Genomic DNA, 16,800 nt, shown 5'->3' with positions numbered 1-16,800 from the left:
CTATGTACAAGTATGTCATAGTGACCTCCAGCAAGGACAAGTGACCTTCATTTTACCCCACTTGGCAGTTCAAGAGGCAATAAAGACTTTCCTTCATATATAGAATTCATTTAAAGAGGTTGCCCAGTCTTATAAAAAATAAAAGCTATAATAAAAAAAAATAAAAGGGATTGTCCGGTTTCAGCAACTGAATGTTACTTTTTTGTATTATTAAAAGTTAAACAATTGTCCAATATATTTTCTGTATTAATTCCTCACAGTTTATAAGTTCTCTGCTTGTTGTTATTCAGCAGGAACATTCATTCTTACTTCCAGTGGATTAAATTCTGTCCATGGTCATGTGATGGACACACAGGTGCTGGGATCGTTACATGGTCATGTGATGGACGCACAGGTGCTGGGATCGTTACATGGTCATGGGATGGACGTACAGGTGCTTGGATCGTTACATGGTCATGTGATGGACGCCGAGGTGCTGGGATTGTTACATGGTCATGTGACGGACAAACAGCTGTTGGGATCGCTACATGGTCATGTGATGGACACACAGGTGGTGGGATGGTTACATGGTCATGTGATGGACACACAAGTGTTGGGATCCTTACATGGTTATATGATGGACACATAGGTGCTGGGATCGTTACATGGTCATGTGATGAACGCAGAGGTGCTGGCATCGTTACATGGTCATGTGACGGACAAACAGCTGTTGGGTTCATTACATGGTCATGTGATGGACACACAGGTGGTGGGATCGTTACATGGTCATGTGATGGACACATAGGTGCTGTGATTGTTACATGGTCATGTGATGGACACAGGGGCTGGAATTGCTACATCGTCATGTAATGGACACACAGGTGCTGGGAGCGTTACATGGTTATGTGATGGACACAGGTGCTGGAATTGTTACATCATCATGTGATGGACACAGGTGCTGGAATTGTTACATTGTCATGTGATGGACACACAGGTGCTGGAATTGTTACATCGTCATGTGATGGACACACAGGTGCTGGGAGCGTTACATGGTCATGGGATCGTTAGTAGACACAGCTCTGATTCAAATATTGTAACCTGAGTGTCCATCACACGACCATGAACAGAAATGTATCCACTGGGAGAAAATAATGAATGTTCCTACTGAATAACAGCAAGCAGAGAGCTTGAAAACTGTGAGGAATTAGTACAGCACATATATTGGAAAATTGTAGAACTTTTAATTATACAAAAAATAACATTCATCTGCTAAAACCGGACAGCCCCTTAAACCATTGTTTAGTGAAATATTAGTATCTCTGCTTGCTGTCAACGAAAGGGTACATTTTTGTTCATATCAAGAGGCTGTAAACCTGTCTTGAGATAGTCTTACTCACTCTCGGCTTATTAGGCAAGAGGGATCCCAGGGCCACATTCATATCCACATTCTTGCTAGGGTTCTTGCATTCATGTGATCCTTCTCAGCCAATTAACCAAGAGGGAAGCACTAATTACCATATAGGGCGTGCTCTCCTAAACTCCCCGCAGCAGCACTCTCTGGCTGGTTTTAATTGGGCCAACTAATAAATGCCTAAATTTAGACGGGCTTGTCTCTTATTGTGAGAAAATTATTTTAGTATTTGTAGGATGCCCTGCTAAAATGAAGATAGTGGGTGTATCTGTACCTACTGTACTAAACCGCCTCCCGATCCTCCAATCCAAATTATTAGTCGATGACATATATATATATATATATATATATATATATATATATATATATATATATATATCATATGTCTCCATATGAGTAGTAAGAAAACTAAGAATGGGCTCCTTACTACCTATAATACAGGTATTTACTCTTTTAAAGCTTTTTTCAGGAGACCCTATAGATTGCATGAGGTGGGAATAAATGTTATAGCGAATACAATGTCAAAACTACAGTGAAGAATGACACTAACAAACTGTTATGGAAGAAGATAAGATTTTTACAAGATTAGAAGTAGTAGCATTTCATAATAAATCACATATGCCATGCAGGGGCCATGGAAACCTCTGCGACAACATCCCCATGTACAATATAATGTCTGGTTATCAGATTTAGTGGTTGTCACTTTTGGGAATAAATCATCTGTTGGACCAAGATAATTCAACCACTGCCTCAAGAGGGCAATTTAAGAACTTATATATTTCCAGGTATGTTTTTGATTTTAGGTGGTAATGCCCTTTAGTTCCTCAGAGCAGGTGTTCACGATGTCGCCATATGGTGTCATTTTGTTAATGTATTGGCAAGTTCCATATGTAAAATCTCATTACAAGCTGCTAATGTAATGAAAAAAGATTTCACATCTGCCTGTGGCAAGAGCAAAAATACTTGGCCATCATTACCCTCCGTACATAGTCTCTCACTTTATAACCCCAATCACATAATTATTTTTGCCATTGGATATTTCTGACCTTTAAAATGCTACACAACCCCTTACATTGTGGGATCCATCCTGTTGGGCCATATGCATGATACGTAGGAAAGTTAATTGGATAATTACTGTTTAATTAGAGAAATGCAAAAATTCTGGCAAGCCGGTGGCTTCTGAGATCACAGTTGGACAGAGCCGCCATAAATAATTAGGAGTCTGTGAACTTTACCGTCATTTGCTCATAAACTAAATATTTTTCTAAGATAAATGAGAAATTGGGGCAGGGATTTATTACAATGACTTGTTTATGGAAACCTCATATAGCAGTTATGTAGAGTCAGCCATTGTAGTAGTTTTGGGCCAATGGAGAGGTCTACAACCCAGATTACCCCGATCCCGCATTTCCATGAGTAGGTTTCCTTCTCCTTATATACTGTTCTATTTTTAGAATAGGGAAGGGGTGAACCGGGCTGAGGACCACACTGCCTTCTCTGCTATGCTGGAAGACTTGGAAAGCAAGTCGGAAAAGAGCTAGACTCTCATGTCTTAGAACAGGGGTTGTGATGAACCATGAAAAGAATGGGGGAAAATCCATGTATTTAGGTTCTCCTGTATATTACTGAGCTGCATTTCCCTTAATATATATTAAAGTATTTCAACCTCCATTGCCTTATATGTGGGAACTTTGGCACCATAATAGGACATTTTCAGATGTAACCAATTTTCTCATCTCTACTACCTATTAATGGTCCTATACCACAGTATGTTGGTCCCAAGACAATCTCCATACGTAGTAGCAATTTTCTAAGTATTCCCATACTGGTACTGATTTATAAATCTGTATATTTAAAAAGCTGATAAAGTACCCCCCTGCTGGGAACCCCAGCGATCAATTGTGATCTGTGTAGAAACCTGGCAGTAAGTGTTTAATTTCTCTGCTGCGCCACCACAGGAGAAATTAAGCATTACACAGTGCTCATTCTTATCAATGGGTTGTCTTTGTAATAAAGGACAGGACAGATCTTCAAGACCGAGAAATGTTCTTTGTAACCACTTTCCACTCTGGCCAAAAGATGAGGATCCCCCCAATTAAATGAGAATTCCCTAACAGGGTATATGAGAATGTTTTGCTTAACTGGACAGCTCCTTTCAGTCAGACATAGGTCTTGGGCAAGGGCCAGCGCAGATACATGTGCCTCATATCTGCCAGATATATACCATATGTACATATAACAGCTCCATATGTCTCTGACATATATGTCCAATATGTCACATCAAAAAAACGTAGCATTTCTTCTCATGGAGAATTCCTCTGTAATATAGTGCCGGACGGAGCCGCCTCATGGCGGCACATGCAGTGACAGTTGCTCCACAGTACAGAGTCGTAGGGACTCCATTAAACGCTGTACAGGTTTTGTGCACATGGATCTGCCGTATGTCAACCCAAAGTATTCCTTTATTCTACATGGTCCACCCTTGAAAGTGGTCCTAGCTTATGTACGCCCGATACACAGACATTCGTTTGTACGTCCCACAAGGACCAAGGACCAATATATTCTCAGTACAGCGCTGCGAAAATGTTGGGATATAAAAAAATAGATCTTATCCAGTCTCGATCCTCAAAATAGAGGATTATTCTTTCACCTACATGTTTTAGGGTGTTCCTTTAATTTTCCTCGGGAGATTATTTTAAGCACACGGTGGCTTTAATAAGCAGTATGAGAATATATTTGGGCTATTTCAGGATCTGTGATTGCATTTGGAGGCCAAATGTGACTCTATGAGGATAAATGGGACCTCTAAGGCTGTGAAGTAGCATTGTAACACACATTAGGTATAATAATGTGATTTTCACATACAAATATAATGGCAAACCCCATCACCTTACGCTTAGCGTATTTCAGCAGCTGCACATCAGTTATATGGTATTTTCCAAGACAGCTGTTCCCTTTCAGTTAAGACTTAATAGAAGATTCTGCATGAAGCAAGTTAATATACTCAGACATCTGGGAAAATTCTCTTCAGAACATATATTCCGGGGTGCCCATGCATGCACCCACCGGTAATAAACAACGATTTTCACTGCTTTACACAGCCCGTACGAGAGCAAACAAATGACGCAACAGCGCAATTTCTGATATTCTTGTAAAAGAAATGATGGACAATTAAAGTCATAGTTAAGTAGCTCGCTGACCCGTTAAATTGCACTGCATCAAACCAAACCCCAGAGCCAGAAGTCCCTAATAAAACATCCTGGTCCTCACCGATTTGATTAAACGGATTAACCTTTTATTTATCAGCCTGTCAATCAATATATGCAAATCTCTCTTGTTCTAGACCAGACGTCGCTCTGGAAAATGTCAGTGCATTTATATTTATTAGCAGATATAAATATTGTAGAATTTTTTTTTCTTACAGTATAAAATCTACGCCCACGTAGCCCCAGCCACAAAGGCTTATTTGTTCTTGAGAGAGACACACGGTGACAATGTGAGTAACAAAAATAATCCCTCTGTGGGGAGAACCAGCGTCGTTCCATTAAAAACATGTGGCGACGCTGAGCTGGACGAATAATAAAAAGGAAAATAAAATTGAAAAAAAATAAGAACAAAAATTAAAAAATGAATAATATATAAAAATAAATAGAAACAAAAAATGAATAAATTCAAATACAATGAAAGGAAATCGAGTAATATCATTTCTAGAAAGTGACTTTGGAATATTTCTTTGTCTTCTCCTCTCGGTTATAAACTGCTTGTCATTCATAAGGAATCCTTCTATCTTGTAAATATCAAAATCATCTCAAACGTGATGGTTTTTTTTTTTTTTCAGGCTGTGCTCGTGGCTCTCATCATCAGTGTGACCTTCATAAGAATGCCAGATTGGAATTATAACTATTTAGTTGGGAAAAAAAATCCCCATTTTTGTTATTATTTTCTCAGAAAACAAGAGTTTTTCGGTAGCGCTGTGAATTGTCCCCAGCAGCAAGGTCATGTCTATACATTGAGTGGTATAGTCCATAGGGACAAATCCTAAATGGATTGTCAAGTATTTTCTTAAAGATTACTGAGCATCTTTGAAGTATGCTACTGACAGTAGTTACTAAGGAAGAGAGTAAAATGAGGGGTAATTATAGTGTTTTAGGCAAAAAAATATAATTTAAAGCAATGGTCGTCAACTCACGGCTCTCCAGCTGTTGGAACTCCTAGTATACCCCGACAGTTCGAGGCTTGTCAGGACATGCTGTGAGTTGTTGTTTCCCAACAGTCGGAGAGACACAAGTTGGATATCATTGTTTTAAAGGAGCACTTCAAAACGTATACACTGTCATTTCTAGTGCAAAACATGAGGGGGCGGGGCATGACACAGCCATTCCCTTTTTGGAATTTTTTGAATGCCTAGGCATAACAGGGTAAATTAGTTTTTCCTGACGTTTTCTGTTTAGGTCCCTCTAACATGGCAGTATTTTGGTCAGTAAAAAAAGCCAAAACCAGAAGTGGAGCATAAAAAGAAAAAGTATAATGGAAAGATTTGTACCTCTTAAGTGTTTTGGACCCACTCCTGATTTTGACTTCTAAATACTGGTGAAAAATACTGACTAAGATATTGGCATGTGAAAGTGGCCTAAAAAAGGTAGCGAAAAATGTGAGTTTATTTTTGTCCAAAAGAGTTTTCAACTGAGAATAGAAAACAGTGATATTTCATTGACATGCTTTTTGAGATTGGCTAAACATACACATTAATGTCCATGAAAATGGGAGGGGTGAGTGACTGCCAACACCAATGAACCCAACCAGCAAGAGGTGGAAATAAAACTGAATTGACTGGCATAATGGAACCACAACTAATAATCCACTGAGAAGGAATGAGTGGTGGTATCTGGTAGCCACCATTAATATTAGATAGTGGTAGATCTTGAAGAAAACAATGAAATTTTTGGAAAACTGATCTGATATCAAGTGGGAGCTTCATTTTTTTTTTACAAAAGGAAATACAATTTTGATAAACAGTAAATGTGCTATATAGTAGAATGATTAATGGGCTTACCAGGTAACTGTGAGCTCTTGAGGGAAAAGAGACAAAGTGGGTCTACCGAACCCTCTTGTTATGTTGGTTCTAAATACCGCAACACCAGACAATCGCTATCACATGGGTGAAGTATACATTTAAGAGGCTCTGTCACCACATTATAAGTGGCCTATCTCCTACATAAGGAGATCGGCGCTATAATGTAGGTGACAGCAGTGCTTTTTATTTAGAAAAACTATCTATTTTTACCACTTTATGAGCGGTTTTTAGCTTTATGCTAATTAGTTTCTTAATCCCCAAGTCGGCGTGTTTTTACTTTAGACCAAGTGGGCGTTGTACAGAGGAGTGTATGACGCTGACCAATCAGTGACCAATCAGCGACATACACTTCTCTCCATTCATTTACACAGCACATAGCGATATAGCTATATCGCTATGTGCAGCCACATACACACACTAAAACATTACTGCAGTGTCCTGACAATGAATATACATTACCTCCAACCAGGACGTGATATGTATTCAGAATCCTGACATGTCTGAATCTTTTCTGTGAGATTTACAGCAAGGCAAACATAATCTCATTTAAATGACAGTTTACATCGTAATCTCGCGAGATTACATTTGCCTTGCTGGAAATCTCACAGAAAAGATTCAGACGTGTCAGGATTCTGAATACACATCACGTCCTGGCTGGAGGTAATGTATATTCATTGTCACTGCAGTAATGTTATAGTGTGTGTATGTAGCTGCACATAGCGATATAGCTATATCGCTAGTGCAGTGTAAATGAATGGAGTGAAATGTATGACGCTGATTGGTCAGCGTCATACACTCCTCTATACAACGCCCACTTGGTCTAAAGTAAAAACACGCCCACTTGGGCATTAAGAAACTAATTAGCATAAAGCTAAAAATCGCTCATAAAGTGGTAAAAAGAGATAATTTTTCTAAATAAAAAGCACTGCTGTCACCTACATTACAGCGCCGATCTCCTTATGTAGGAGATAGGGCACTTATAATGTGGTGACAGAGCCTCTTTAACACTAACAGAAATCAAAAGGCACAAGTGACTCAACCGTGGATGAGCGGAACCGAATTCTTAAGGTAGTAGAAGATAGAGGCAATGTATAAATGGAGAGGATGGCAGAGGAATAGCATGCAAGCAGTTAACGAATGAGTAGACAGTGGACAAGAATTAACAGCACTCACTGACCCTATCTGAATTCTATCCCACAGCAGGGTAAGACAACAGCTTGGCAGCAGACCAAACGCACAGGAAAAGCAATCAAACCAGTGGAACTACTGATTGCAGGATACACATATAACCACTATACAAAAACTAGATTTCTCAGAGGACCAACACAGTATAAACAAGCACATTGACAAGAACAAAGTCACCAACTACAATCCGGAAAGAGTTTAGCACATGTCAGAAACAGTATAGACCCAAGAAAAGTACTCCACCCTAATTAACCAGACTCAGATGACCTACTCCAGACTCAGACCAAAGGCATTGCTTAGTAACGTCCAAACAAAGAGATAACAGAAATTATTGATTAGCAACAGTCCTGCTGTTAATCGTAAAATCTTTCAGATCAGCCCACTGCTGAACTACCCCAAAATACAGAGCTTCTTGACATCTGCCCAGCTTTGAGGATTATGTAAACCCAAGAGTGCCTACGAAACATGACGTTTTCAAGATGTTGGAAAGAAACAAGTTGCCAAGAACTTGTTAATATGAATGAATCGTCAGGGTGAAAGATGAGAGAAAAGTACATTCAATACTTTATATTAAGGTCCTACACGAGAGGAGGCATTTATGCTTTATCCTTCTAATGGTCCACTCTAGCTCTCACATAGATATTATGTATATAGTGACTATGAATTTGCCACCAGAAATAATCTTCCTGATGAAGGAGATATTGAAGTCAAAGAAACAGAAATAGGCATGTGTATAAGCCAAACTATAGCCAAGAGATGAAACTAGAGCTGCCCAAGACAATCACTATTTTTTATAATTTATATGAGACACAAGATATGAGTTCTTCTCAATAAATAAGGTGGAGAAGAATGGTGCCATATACAACCCTGATTAACAATTTGTGTAGACATTATAGTATAGATGGTGGGCTGTATTGCTTTATCATCTAAAAAATATCCTAATCTACTCACCTTTTGATGACAGGCTTTTTTAAGAAAGTATCCTGATGTTGTTAGTATTTTCATTTTAGTTGTTATAGGATCCTGACCTGGATCCTGGTTATAATAACCATGGTGGCTTAGTGGTTAGCACTGCTGCCGATTCAAATCCAAACAAGATCTGCACAAAGTTTATATGTGCTCCCCTTACTTGCATTAGATTTATCTGGGTACTCCCGTTTTCTCCCATACTCCAAATCTAGGGAATTTAAATTGTGTGCCCCAATTTCCCCCTTTAAATTACTATGGTGCTTTTATCTGTGTATAAATATCTCCAGGGTAAAATTATTTTCCATAGAAGTTCTATGTTAGAATCCTATTTAACTGTGTAAGCACTAGATACACATAATAACATATTTTGTATTGGCAGAAGACTGGTTAATCAACACTGTAAACATCAGATTTGATGAGTAAGCAGCGGGTGCCATCATCACCCACTCCTCTTTTATCAGGGCTCCAGTGGGAAAATGAATGAGATATTACAGTGCCGCTACACCTTTGAGAGGCTTATTAGAGCACGTTAGACAAGGAAACACAGCTCAAGGAGGCTGTCACAAAGGAAGAAATATACGGTGACTAGTGGGCTCCACAGGATCCCAAAGCGTCATCGATGTAGGAGAAAATTACATTCTAGTCTACATCTGCTGTAATAGGCTATGTGTTTGTACTATAAAAAGTAGAGTATGGGTAGATTTGACCTTCAGCCAATGTTAGGACTCTATTCTCTAAATAATTCCATAAATAATGAGATCCATTATCCCATCACATAAGTAAACAATGTAATGTCCTAGGTGTAATAAGGAGGCTTGGATTTCAGTATGACCATGTCATATCAGTATAACTACTCTAGCAATTGCCCTGAAGGTTTGACGTGCCGTACAGTATTAGAGAGCTTTTAAGTATAGTGTTGTACGACTAGTCATGTATCATTTACACCGAGTGACCATGGATTGAAATCCAATGAGGGCAACATCTGCATGGAGTTGGAGTGTCTTCTTCATATAAGATACCTTCAAGGCTCCAAAAAAAAAAAAAAAACGTAGATACGTGTCACCTTTCTACTAAGAACGTTTTCCATGTGTGATCATACATTAAAACACTTAGTCACGCCTTCATCTGAAGATTTGATTATTGCACCACCTTACTAATTTGTCTTCCCTACAGGGGTTTTCCCATCAGAGACATTTATGACATATCCACAGGGGACTCGCACCTATCTCTAGAATGGGGCCCCTAAACCCCGTTCTACCTCTCTGTGTTGTGGTTGAAGCGTGTGATTTCCGACCATGAATTATGTAAACAGAGCTACGCTGTTTCCGTCACTGCCATAGAAGTGAACAGCAGTTACGGAAGCATCGTAGCATGTGACCTACGCTGTTTCTTTAACTACCATTTAGTTCTATGGGATCTAGAGATAGGTGCGTGTCCCAGAGGTGGGACCCGCATCTATCTGACATTTATGACATATCCTGTGGAGATTGAGCCAAAAATAGGAAAGACCCTTCACTCACTGTAGGTCGAAATGTTGCCTGTTTGTCGCAAGATGTTTTGACAATAAAACCTTTTTAAAGATTTGGAGACATGTGATATTGTCCTACTGCTTTGTTGGAATATCCTGTGGATATGTCATAAATGTCTCCTTTTTAAACTTGAAGGCATCCGCCAGGTTGATAGTTCCATTTAAAGATAACCATGCATCTGAGATAGCGGATGGCTAAATGCTAAACCCCATCATATGCATGCTCGGCTAGTTAATAGGCCTCTGCCAGACAACTTTGGCGGTGGCTTATCTCCCGTGAGAGCAACGGACGGGCATCTAAAATCCAACATGCTAGATTATTTTTTCCCACTACATCTGCCATCGGGGTAGAGTCGGAACACCCCAGACACATTAGGTATTGAACTAGCCCCGCTGAAATCATATATGGGCATCTTTACACTTAAAGGGGTTTTCCAAATCGGAATATTTATCATCTATTCATAGGAGAGGAGCTAATTATTAGACTAGTGAGTATCCTTGTACTAGAATTCCCACCGGACAAAAGAATGGGGTTTCCATGTGATTGTCCCTCAATTTGCCCCTTTATGACTAATATGATTAAATATCTTTATATTTATACTCTATTTTCTGATCTCACCTTACTTGCTGCCATCTCAGTCTATAATGTGATTCAAAGCTTTGATTCATACCCACAAATCCATTCCCAATTTTGGATACTCTTACATTGCTTGCACCTCTCCACCCATGCCTTCCATTCTGTCTATCATCCTTCATTAAAAAAAACAACAACCCTTTATCCCAGACTTCTCCTGTGCTGCACCTGTACTCTGGAATGCTCGTCCTTTGGCAGTCAGACTAACCATTCACTCTATTAAATGTATCTTAAAAGCAGATTTTATTTTTACTCATTTTTTTTTTTTTACTAATACTTATGACACCATGTATAGTTAATATGGTCCCCAACTTTCATCTTTTCTCATAGATCTTTTATTGATAAACCAAGATGATACTCTACTACAATCGCATTGCTCTATTCCTTGTTCTTTGCCTTTTCCTCAAAGTACTTTATGCTTGTGATTTCACAGTTCACAGCTGGGTGAATGAGCCATTTATCACTATTTATAGCCCTCTGGTATTTACATGTGGCTAATCCACTGTCCAAAAGCATTGTTACAGTCAGGCACCGGATATGTGGCTCCCCTTAGTCGCAATCCATTTGGGGATGGCTATACTGTGGTGCGGAGTCTAAGGGATAGTCTTGTCTTCACCTGTGACCCCTTCAAGGTGGTATGGTCTTTGCTGCAGGAAGATCCCAAGGTTATTGTCCCCAAAATAGTCATGGATGGGCAGTAGTAGCGCTAATGGAGTGTTAGTGTAGTTAGGAACAAAGCCAATGGTTGTTTGTCACCAAGAAAGTAGTCAGTATAATCAGTATGCAACAGGTCAGGGTATGAGACAGGAGCATAGTCAAGACATATCCAAGACTAGAACAACAGGTACCGGGCAAAGAATCAAAAGAACAAGCCAGGAGCATATCCAGGATTAAGGTTTAGGTCAGGAACAAGGTCAGGGTAAGTAGCAAAGAGCAGCGACATGCACATAGGAATTTAGAACAAGCTTCAGGAAAGGTAAGTACCTTAAGAGTTGTTAAAACTGAGGTCCCCTTTAAATAGGACTCCTGGGCCTGACGTCATCTTTGGACATCAGTTGCCTTTTCAACCCGGCACCGCTGTGGGAACACAGAAGAGGAGTGGCTGTCCTACCCAGTAGGCGGTAGAAGATAGACGGCACTGCTGGTGCAGCGGAGGTGCTGCCTTCGGCCGAAGCCGCAGCCACAAGTGGGAACTGAGATCGGTGAGTAACAGCCATGACCCTTGTTCTCCTTTAATTGTAAGCTATCCGGCAGAGCCCTCTTTCTTTAAAATGCATTGTTTTAAAAACTTTTGGCTGATAATTGCTTACAATGTTTGTCATTTTTTAATGTATTTTATATTCCCCAATGGTAAAGCGCTGCAGAATATGTTGTCGTTTCATACATAAAGAAAAATAATAACAACAAAAATAATTGGCTTCCTATGACATTTGCCATATATTGTGTGTGTGCATAAGGTAGGAAAATTAGATTGTGAGCCCCAGTGGGAACAGCGATCATTGTATTTCCTTATAGCGCTAAGAAATATGCTGGTGCCATATGATTAAGAAATGAACAAGAATTTCTATATGTTTACCAATGAAGACTTGTTGGCTTTGCATGCCAGGGATAGTGTAAACTGTAGAAATGTTTCATCTTTATTGTTTCAAGCCATTTCATCAAAACCCATTGATAAAAGATGTGTGAAATCAAGCATTCATTCATATAATCTTCATAGACAAACATTATCAGTAGAATGAGCCACTTAATTGGTTATTCCGTTACAAGAAATTATTGCTTATCCACTGGAGAGGTGATAACTGTTCGAACAGTGTAGGTCAAACCCCTGGTTCCCCTACTGATCGCCAGAATGGTCATCCTGTGTCCCCCATTCCCCCCAGCTGCAATCCCACTGCCACGAGGTGTTGAATTGAGTGCCCTTTTCGTCAGTGTCCGACCTGTACTCCATTTAACGTTTCCTGGCAGCAGGCTTGCGGCTCGGGGGAACGGAGACACTTAACCCCCATTTGGCAATCAGAGGGGGTCCCAGCAGTCAGACTCCCACCGATCTGACAGTTATCATCTGTCCAGTGGATAGGCAATAACTTCTTGTGACCGTAATATCCCTTTAAGATGCCCCTTTCCAACACGTCTGCCAGAGCTTCCCTGGTCAGCTTCAAGTGCTGCTCCTGTAAAGTTGAAACGTCTAGGAGCGACAACAACTCAACAGTGATGCAACAGACAAGGTAGTGAGAAAAGGGGAACACCAACTTCTGCTGTATGCAGCTATGAGAAGTATGTTCACTGTGTGTTCATTGGGAGCTTTATGGATTGGTTTTACATAGTTGGGCAGTCCTACACAAGACTGAGATTACCATCTGCAGTGCCAGGGGTCGGCATTGTAAAGCACACCCCATTTAATCGGTATGATATGTAAGAACCTAAATGACCTGAAAAAGCCCTAACTAGACATGAGCAGGTCCATTTCGGCCATCCAATGTGACCTGAAAAAAATTGCCATGAACTCTCAGAGGTTTTCTAGGACTGAATTCAACCGCATTAAAATTTTTTTTATGCAAAGCCGGCATTAGTAATGTCAAAGTGACAGCAACATATATGTGTATGGGTAAATAACAGCAGTGCATTTTGGGAAGGCTGCCTGCAAAGTCATATGGGGAAGCCTGGACAAGGTCATGTGATCCTTTTTCTACTCTGTAAAATGCCAGCTGGCACATCATCTCTAGCCCTGACCTCAATGGTATCAAATTCACACATGTGTGGCCACCTCTCAATTAATTCTCTAACTGGCCACCTCGCCATTCATTCTCTGATGGATCCTCCATTCTCGACATAGGTGCGGGTCCCAGAGCAACAAGATTTTGACCATGTAGTATCAATTTCAGGCTGTATTTACATTAAGGCCCTGTTCACACAGAGTTTTTCACTGCGCTTTCCGGCCGTGGCCATTGAGCGCCGCGGGTAAAAAACGGCGCGAATATCACTTTCTCTGCCCCCCATTGATGTCAATGTGAGGTCAGAGACGGAAACGCCCGAAGAAAGGGCATGACGCTTCTCATTCAAATCAATGAGAGGCGTTTTCGGCTGTTTTTTGCGAGTTTTCTGATGCGGTTTCCGCGTCAAAAAACACGCCTTAAAAACTCTGTGTGAACAGGGCCTAAGGCTATGTTCACACAGATTTTTTTGCAGGAAGAATATCTGCCTCAAAATTCTATTTGGAAGTTTGAGGCAGATTTTCCTCTCCCTGCACGCCGATTTTCGTGGCGTTTTTCGCCCACGGCCATTGAGCGCCGCGGGCATAAAACACAGCGTAATACGCTTTCTCTGCCTCCCATTGAGGTCAATGGGAGGTCAGAGGCGTAAACGCCCGAAGATAGGGCATGTCAGTTCTTTTTCCCGCGAGGCAGTTTTACTGCTCGCAGGAAAAAGACACCGACGCCTCCCATTGAAATCAATGGGAGGCATTTTCGGGCCGTTTTTGACGAGTTTTGCGATGCAGTTTCCGCGTCAAAAAAATCGTCAAAATACTCAGTGTGAACTTAGCCTAAGACTGGATTATGCTAAGAAATAATTTGAGTAATATGGAACACAATTACATTTTACATTTAGATATAACGGGAGTGATTACTCTTCGCTTTTATCCATGGAAGCAAAATTACCAGGAATGACAGTGAACATGAAAAGGATGAAAAAAAATGGGCAGAGTGTTTTTGCAGTTTTTATTCCACTATGTATTGAGGCCCAAGGAGTCCTTACAGATCTGTATTAGTTGAGGCGCCTTATTCTTCCCTCGAAGCAATGCTCCTAGTGGAGAGTGGCTACATAAAACGGCATATGGAGAAACATGCCATTACCTCAATATATAAGCTATCTAAAATTGGAGGCACACAGAGGTAAAGTATTAGTCCATAGCAGTCCATATGGGGACCTTATTATGTATCCATACAACATAGATTCTGCGCATGAGGCTTAAAGCATGGAAAAACTATAATGTGCATGAAGTTTTGTACTAAAATTTGCTCATTCCAGACATTGGCATAAATTTACATACACAAGCAAAACCTCCACTCATATGGCATTCTTTGGACCAGTCTGGCACCAGGTTATTGGATTTTCAGGACCATTGTCTGTATTAATATAATTTATTAAAACCATTTATTTTTCTTTAGCCTTCCTCAAAATGCCAGACCATCGGACAATTGTATTCTAATTAAGCGTTGATACTAATTGAAAATGATCACAAATGTGTGTACATTTTTAGCTCAAAATTAAGTGAACCACAATCTTATCTTGTTGCATGCAATACACACATACAGTACAATAGAGAAATAAAAAACAAGCAAGAGAATAAGAGATATTTAATTTTTATAAAGATATTTATCTTTATTATATCCCTGGTGACAGTTTTCAATTTTCTTTTCATCTAGTCCTCATGAAAAATAGCAAATAATCTTATCTATTTAAGACTCCGCAGCATAATAGATAACGGCAGAGCATGGCTGCTGATACTAACTTTTTAAGAAGATTGTTTTTTTTCACTTGAAGTAAAAGCAAACACATCTCCTATGATTGCCGTTGTAATTTAATCATATATATATATATATATATATATATATATATACATATATATATATATATATATATATATATATATATATAATCAAAGACCAGTACACTAATGCATGAATAAGGTAACCGAATATTTTTGCTAACATAACTTATGTCCCCAAGGGCAGGAGGGTGTAGATTAGATAGAAACTGAAGTCAGTGCTGAACTTTATAAGGAGCTAATTGGAATCCAAATCAATAAGAAACTGGAAATATCTAACTAATCTATTTGAAGGCCAAAAAACTGTTTTGCTTTTAATGCCTATACCAGTGTTCCCCATAATATCACAGCAACCCCCAGGGAACAAATAATGGAGGAAACAAAAAGTGCCTCGAAATGTGCAACATGTTTCAAGGTCGATCCGACCCCTTAGGGTCCTTTTACACCGGCCAATTTTGGCCGTAATAAGAAGCGGCGATCAACGAGACAGCTCGTTGATCGGCGCTCGTTTACTCCATTCACAAGGAGTCATGATCATCAATGTATGGGGACGTGCGATCGTTACTACGATCGCTCATCCCCATGCATTTCTACCATGTCGGCAGCACATCTCCTGTTGCTGCCGACAATGTTAATATTTTCTGCCGCATAAACGATACGATCAGCCGATGAGTCAGCATTAGCCCGATCATTGGCCCATGTAAAAGGGCAGGTAAACCTATTTTAGTCTTCTCAACATACTTGAAATGGGGGAAGACAAATTGTTAACAAATCTTGGCCATAGTATATAATTTTAGGATGCTTTATCTGCCCCTAAACTAAGCTTCTTTGAGGTAGGAATGGAAGTATAAGTTTCCTGGGATTGGAAACATTTTTCAGAAGTTCCCCATGGTTATTAGATTGGAAATCACTGGCCTATGCTACTATCTGGCCCTGACTCTGAGGAGCAGCCCTCTTTTGTAGGTAGTTACATGCATCTACAGAGATGTAACTTGAAGCTCCTAGTACCAATGCAAAATCTGTAACAGCCCTCCCCCACCTTCCATGTGCCAATTAAAATACTGGTGTCTTATGTGACAGAGGACTCTTTGAGCCCTTCAGGTACCAGGGCTTGGTTGCGACTACTACCTCTGCACCCCCTACAGCTACATCCCTGAGCCTATTTTGCCTAATAGGACATCCACCCTCTATAAGGAGGTGTACCATACCATTAATCCTACTGGCATCCGTGAATGGAGTCGCCCTTTAAAGTTAGGTTAACTTTTACCTCTTGCTGTTACTTTAATGAGCTGTGACGAGTTGGTGGAGTGAATTTTGTTTTTGTAGATTTATGAATGCTTCACTGATTATTTCACAAAATATGGTTCTTCGTTATAACTTGATAAGATGGTGCAAAACTGCAGAGCTATTAAATTCCTGTGATTAAAGATAGATTGGATTGGGTGGATCGTAATGGTAAAAATATTGAGCTGCC

Source organism: Rhinoderma darwinii, chromosome 9 (genome assembly GCF_050947455.1).
Source record: "Rhinoderma darwinii isolate aRhiDar2 chromosome 9, aRhiDar2.hap1, whole genome shotgun sequence".
In the NCBI taxonomy this organism is placed as follows: domain Eukaryota; kingdom Metazoa; phylum Chordata; class Amphibia; order Anura; family Rhinodermatidae; genus Rhinoderma; species Rhinoderma darwinii.
This window is presented reverse-complemented; position numbering follows the sequence as displayed.